The 5928-nt window shown below is 41.1% G+C and overlaps 3 non-coding genes across 3 annotated transcripts; 1 reads left to right on the top strand and 2 right to left on the bottom strand.

The window, feature by feature from the left end:
• Positions 1–201: 201 nt before the first annotated feature.
• On the bottom strand, positions 202–274 carry trnar-acg (transfer RNA arginine (anticodon ACG)). The gene has a single exon. It is a non-coding gene; the product is annotated as a tRNA-Arg (tRNA).
• Positions 275–688: 414 nt separating this feature from the next.
• trnae-uuc (transfer RNA glutamic acid (anticodon UUC)) lies at positions 689–760 on the bottom strand. Its single transcript has one exon. It is a non-coding gene; the product is annotated as a tRNA-Glu (tRNA).
• A 1060-nt stretch (positions 761–1820) lies between these two features.
• trnae-cuc (transfer RNA glutamic acid (anticodon CUC)) lies at positions 1821–1892 on the top strand. Its single transcript has one exon. It is a non-coding gene; the product is annotated as a tRNA-Glu (tRNA).
• Positions 1893–5928: the final 4036 nt, after the last annotated feature.

A 5928-nucleotide genomic window follows, 5' to 3' on the forward strand; every position in this document is an offset into this window, starting at 1 on the left:
GTCTGTCAAGGTCCAAAATTGACATACGAAAGGCAATACCGAAGCATGTCCGTGTCTCCCCTAGACATCGGAATGGGTGTGCAGAATATGTCTTTTTTGGAAAAAAAAGAAGAATGCCTGGAGATTTGCCTTTACTTCTAGATTTTGGAGAAAAAGAAAAAACACAACAACAAAATAAGCCGGAGAAAAACAAGCACAGAGCAAGCCAGCCAGGAGTCGAACCTAGAATCTTCTGATCCGTAGTCAGACACGTTATCCATTGCGCCACTGGCCCACCGATAGTAGAGACTCCCGATTGCTACAGAGTTGTTGGTTTTAGATGTGACAGTGGCAAGCATTGCTGTCTGCTTATTCTCACCTTGTTATCAGGAGGCAAGCCTACCAGCCCACCAGCCCACCAGCCCCTCCCTGGTGGTCTAGGGGTTAGGATTCGATGCTCTCACCGCTGCGGCCTGGGTTCGATTCCCGGTCAGGGAAAGCTCTTTTGGCTTCCAATTGTGGACTGCGAATTCAAGCTCTGCTAACACCTGCGAGAAAGCCAGCTCCAAACCAAAAAAATGGTGAGCACTTGAAAAAAAGACCTCCTTCGTGCCGGAGTCGAACCAGCGACCTAAGGATTGCCAGCACTCCAACCTGGTGCAGGAAGATGTGCTGGATTTTTGAGGAGGGAAGCAAAAAGAAGCATGCTTTCCCATACCGGGAGTCGAACCCGGGCCGCCTGGGTGAAAACCAGGAATCCTAACCGCTAGACCATATGGGATTTGGACACCTTAAACTGGCCAGTGGCGCAATTTCCATACATGTGGTCAGTGTGGGCGCAGGATCTTGTAGTGGCCTGTTGCTTTAGGTCTGCGACTGTAACAATGTGATAATAATTTGGCAAAACAAGAATTATCCAAAAGGACGGTTTTCTGAATTATATAGTGTTGTATGCATTCAAGGGATCTGTTTTTTTTACTCACCCCGGGGGTTCAGTTTTGTTGGGCAGATTCCTGTGATTGCTGAATTGATACCTTGAACTGGTAATTAAGCTCTTGTCCAGGTGAAAATACTTGTGTCATGCATCTGAAAACACACATTGCAAGCGTTATCTAGATGAAAATCTGCCTATCATCGGTCTGTCAAGGTACAAAATTTACATATTGTGAGGTTAATAATGAAAGTGAGACCAATTTTTTATCCGCAAAGTTGCTGATTATTTGCTCATTCAGTTTAATGCAGATTACAATTTATTCTCAATGTCCAGGTGGCAATTAGTGATAAAGCTTCAAAATGGCAAGCCCGTGACATCAAAACAACATGGCATTACACCCTTCAAAGTAATGAAGCAGTTACAGAGTAGCGATGAAATAGTTCATTCGAAAATCAACTGGCTGCCAGCCTGCAGTTTATTTCCCTGATAATCGCCGAGCTTGTCGGAGTGCTTGTGAGACGAATGGAAATACCGAAGCATGTCCGTGTCTTCCCTAGACATCGGAAAGGGTGTGCAGAATATGTCTTTTTTGGAAAAAAAGAAGAATGCCTGAAGATTTGCCTTTTCTTCTGGATTTTGGAGAAGAGAAAAAAAAACACAACAACAAAATAAGCCGGAGAAAAACAAGCACAGAGCGAGCCAGCCAGGAGTCGAAGCTAGAATCTTCTGATCCTTAGTCAGACGCGTTATCCATTGCACCACTGGCCCACCAATAGTAAAGACCCCTGATTGCTACAGAGTTGTTGGTTTTAGATGTGACAGTGGCAAGCATTGCTGTCTGCTCATTCTCACCTTGTTTTCAGGAAGTAAGCCCACCAGCCCACCAACCCACCAGCCCACCAGCCCCTCCCTGGTGGTCTAGTGGTTAGGATTCGGCGCTCTCACCGCCGCGGCCCTGGTTCGATTCCCGGTCAGGGAAAGCTCTTTTGGCTTCCAATTGTGGACTGCGAATTCTAGCTCTGCTAACAGCTGCGAGAAAGCCAGCTCCAAACCAAAAAAAATGGTGAGCACTTGAAAAAATGACCTCCTTCGAGCCGGAGTCAAACCAGCAACCTAAGGAATGCCAACACTCCAACCTACAGTCCTCCGCTTTACCAGCTGAGCTATCAAAGGGGCAAAGTGTGAGACAGAACCTTGACATATCACGGTCTTGTAGCTCTACTGCTGGCCAAAAAGTCACTTCTGGTGCAGGAAGATGTGCTGGATTTTTGAGGAGGGAATCAAAAAGGAGCATGCGTTCCCATACCGGGAGTCAAACCTGGGCCGCCTGGGTGAAAACCAGGAATCCTAAGCGCTAGACCATATGGGATTTGGAAACCTTAAACTGGCCATTGGCTTCTGGCGCACTTTCCATACATGTGGTCAGTGTGGGTGCAGGATCTTGTAGTGGCCTGTTGCTTTAGGTCTGCGACTGTAACAATGTGATAATAATTTGGCAAAACAAGAATTATCCAAAAGGACGGTTTTCTGAATTATATAGTGTTGTATGCATTCAAGGGATCTGTTTTTTTTTTACTCACCCCGGGAGTTCAGTTTATTTGGGCAGATTCCTGTGATTGCTGAATTTATACCTCGAACTGGTAATTAAGCTCTTTTCCAGGTGAAAATACTTGTGTCATCCATTTGAAAACACACACGGCAACCGTATCTAGAGGAAAAACTGCCTATTGTCACTCTGTCAAGATACAAAAATGACATTGTGAGGGTAACAATGAAAGTGAGACCAATTTTTAATCGGCAAAGTTGCTGATTATTCGCTCCTTCAGTTTAACTCAGTTTACAACTTATTCTAAACGTCCATGTGGCAATTAGTGATAAGGCTTCAAAATGGCAAGCCCATGACATCAAAACCACATGGCATTATACCCTTCAAAGTAATGAAGCAGTTACAGAGTAGCGATGAAATTGTTCATTCGAAAATCAACTGGCTGCCAGCCTGCAGTTTATTTCCCCTATAATCGCCGAGCTTGTCGGAGTGCTTGTGAGACGAATGGCAATACCGAAGCATGTCCGTGTCTTCCCTAGACATCGAAAAGGGTGTGCAGAATATGTCTTTTTTGGAAAAAAAGAAGAATGCCTGAAGATTTGCCTTTTCTTCTGGATTTTGGAGAAGAGAAAAAAAACACAACAACAAAATAAGCCAGAGAAAAACAAGTACAGAGCGAGCCAGCCAGGAGTCGAACCTAGAATCTTCTGATCCGTAGTCAGACGCGTTATCCATTGCGCCAAGGCCGGCGCCCATTAGTCGAGGTAAAGATCCTAAAAGACGAATAGGGACGTGAGTTCGCGGCCCACTCCGAACAGTGATGGAATTCCTGGAATGTGTCCGCTTCGACGCTGCTGATGCACGCGTACGTAATCATCATTCTCCCCCGTAATTAAATCGAACGTAAATTCGCCCCCCCCCCACTTTAATTTGGGAACTGTCCAAAGTAAACACTCTCACGTTGTGTATGTTTCATTCATACCGGACGCCGGAGGGCGCTCTCTCGCACAAAGTCCAAAACAGACTCGTAAAAGTACCAGCTCGTGACCACTATGTGACGCACGCTACAGGAAATACCTTATATGGACAAAAGCATCAAGCTGTCACTGGATAAAAAAAAGTCGAAATGATTTGACAGACAAAACGTGAATATTCATTGCAACAAATACATGATTTGTGTTTTTGTGCATTTTCACAACAAAATACATGAATAACGCAGCGCTAACTAACTCATTTTTTACAGTATAATATATTATTTTTTACAGTATAACATTATATTATTATATTTTCTGACTTATTCTGAAAGTCCCTGTTTTTGTGTGTGTGTGTGTTTTATTGTTATGTAATACTGGAATACTTAAAAAAATTGCAACTTCAAATACAGTGAGAAATAGGCACAAAAACATTACTAGTGCAAAGATTAAGATTAACAACCCTTTTAATTTGCAAATATCAATAAAAAAATTATAACAGCAGTGCAAATATATATGCATTTACAAATATTGTGAGAATACAAAAAGGCACAATAACAATAGTGTGAGGGCAAATATTAACAATCCTTTTAATCTCCATATATATTTTAAAGCCAATAAAACATTTAGAACAGTAGTGCAATTTTGACACATCAATTAAAAATAATAAACAGTAAACCAAAAATGTTTACCACAGTAGTAAAATGTTTACATATCAGTGTAAAAAATATAATAAATATCAAACCAAAACAAACACAATAACAATAGTGTGAGGGCAAATATTAACAACCCTTTTAATCTCCATATACATTTTAAAGCCAATAAAACATTTAGAACAGTAGTGCAATTTTGACACATCAATTAAAAATAATAAACAGTAAACCAAAAATGTTTACCACAGTAGTAAACTTTTTACATATCAGTGTAAAAATATAATAAATATCAAACCAAAACAAACATTTGCAGTGCAATTTTGACATCAGACTAAGAAAATAATAAATAGTAAACCAAGACAAACATTTACCACAGTAGTGCAATTTTGACATGTTAGCCAAAAAAAGTAAATCAAAACAAAAATGGACCACAGTAGTGCAATTATGACATATTCGCCCCTAAAAAAATAGTAAATCAAATATACCAAAACCAAAATAATGATAATAATAAAAACATAAACATACCATATATATATATAATGGTATCAAATATTTTTCCAACAGAGGCATGCAGCAGAGGAAACACACAGTAATTACACATTTTAGAGAAAGCTGTCATTGTTGGAGACTATTAAATTGCACTATAAAGCAAACATTAAGTTACCAAATAAAAATATCACGTGCTGAAATAGCAGTTTTAAGAAGCTGTAGGGTTGCCATTTCCCTTTTTTCTTCATCTATAACCTCGTTCCTGCAGCACAGCCCTCCATTCACCATATGATTGAGTCTCAGAATCTTTGCAGAACCAGTTGCCAAAGTACTGAAGATGTGATGGTGGCTTTCTCTCTTTGTTACACTTTCTGGAAAGAATTATGTCTGTCTTCTTCACATATTTTCTTGTGACAGTTCCAGTGCGCTCCCTCTCCAGTTTTCTCTTTCTGTATTGCTGAGTGGAGTAAGGAACATCTTGACCGGATGTCTGTGTCTGAGCTGATGGTTGCAAAGCTGAAGGTAATGGGAGGTTGAAGAACATCACCTGTGAGGTACCTGTAGAGGATGGCGCTTAAGTGCCTTTCACTGTAGGAAGCTGCACAGATGGTAAAATGAAAGGGAGAGAGATGAGTAGTGCTGATGCAATGACAGGAAGGCCTTGATGTGATATTGGAGCCTGGGAGATGGCCTGGGGTTGCGACCTCCCCTTAAGTTTTGCCTTCCCAGCAGTGTTTGGTGGCAGGATAAAAAGGTGAGCCTCAGCCAAATTGCCTGGATACAGAGTTGGTCCTTTCTGCATAGCTGCAGGAAGTGTCTCGGGTCCTGCCATGGGTGCGTTTGGGGCTTGGATACCCTGCTTCAAAATCTCCTGTTCCTGTGACTTGCCACACCTGCTGAACCTGGGAAACATAAAACAACAGATATTAATAAACATTTAAGCAATACAAAAGATCAACTACTATTTGTCATGACTATGACGCAGCAGCATGACACAGCTCAGATCACACAGCAGTCGTCTAATGTATTACTGCTTTTGTGAAATGGCTACTTTATTGAGATTAACATTGTATTATGAATTATTGATTCTTGCAGTCTGCTGAAGACAGCTGATCCATGTCATAAATCTTATCTTTCATAATGAAGAAGAAAACAGAAGTTGAACTCTTGTTGATTTGTTTCTAGACCTGCAAAGCAGCCATGGTTACATAAAGGCTGATGATACAAAAAAATTTGAGAAGTGTTTCTTGGGTACGTTCCCCACTGAGAATGGGTAACAAATTTCAATCTGGATACTTCAGATCAATCTTGCGCTCTGTGTCTTATCTGGTTGCCTGTTGATGGCAATATTAACCA

This window comes from Carassius carassius, chromosome 38, assembly GCF_963082965.1.
Source record: "Carassius carassius chromosome 38, fCarCar2.1, whole genome shotgun sequence".
In the NCBI taxonomy this organism is placed as follows: Eukaryota; Metazoa; Chordata; class Actinopteri; order Cypriniformes; family Cyprinidae; genus Carassius; species Carassius carassius.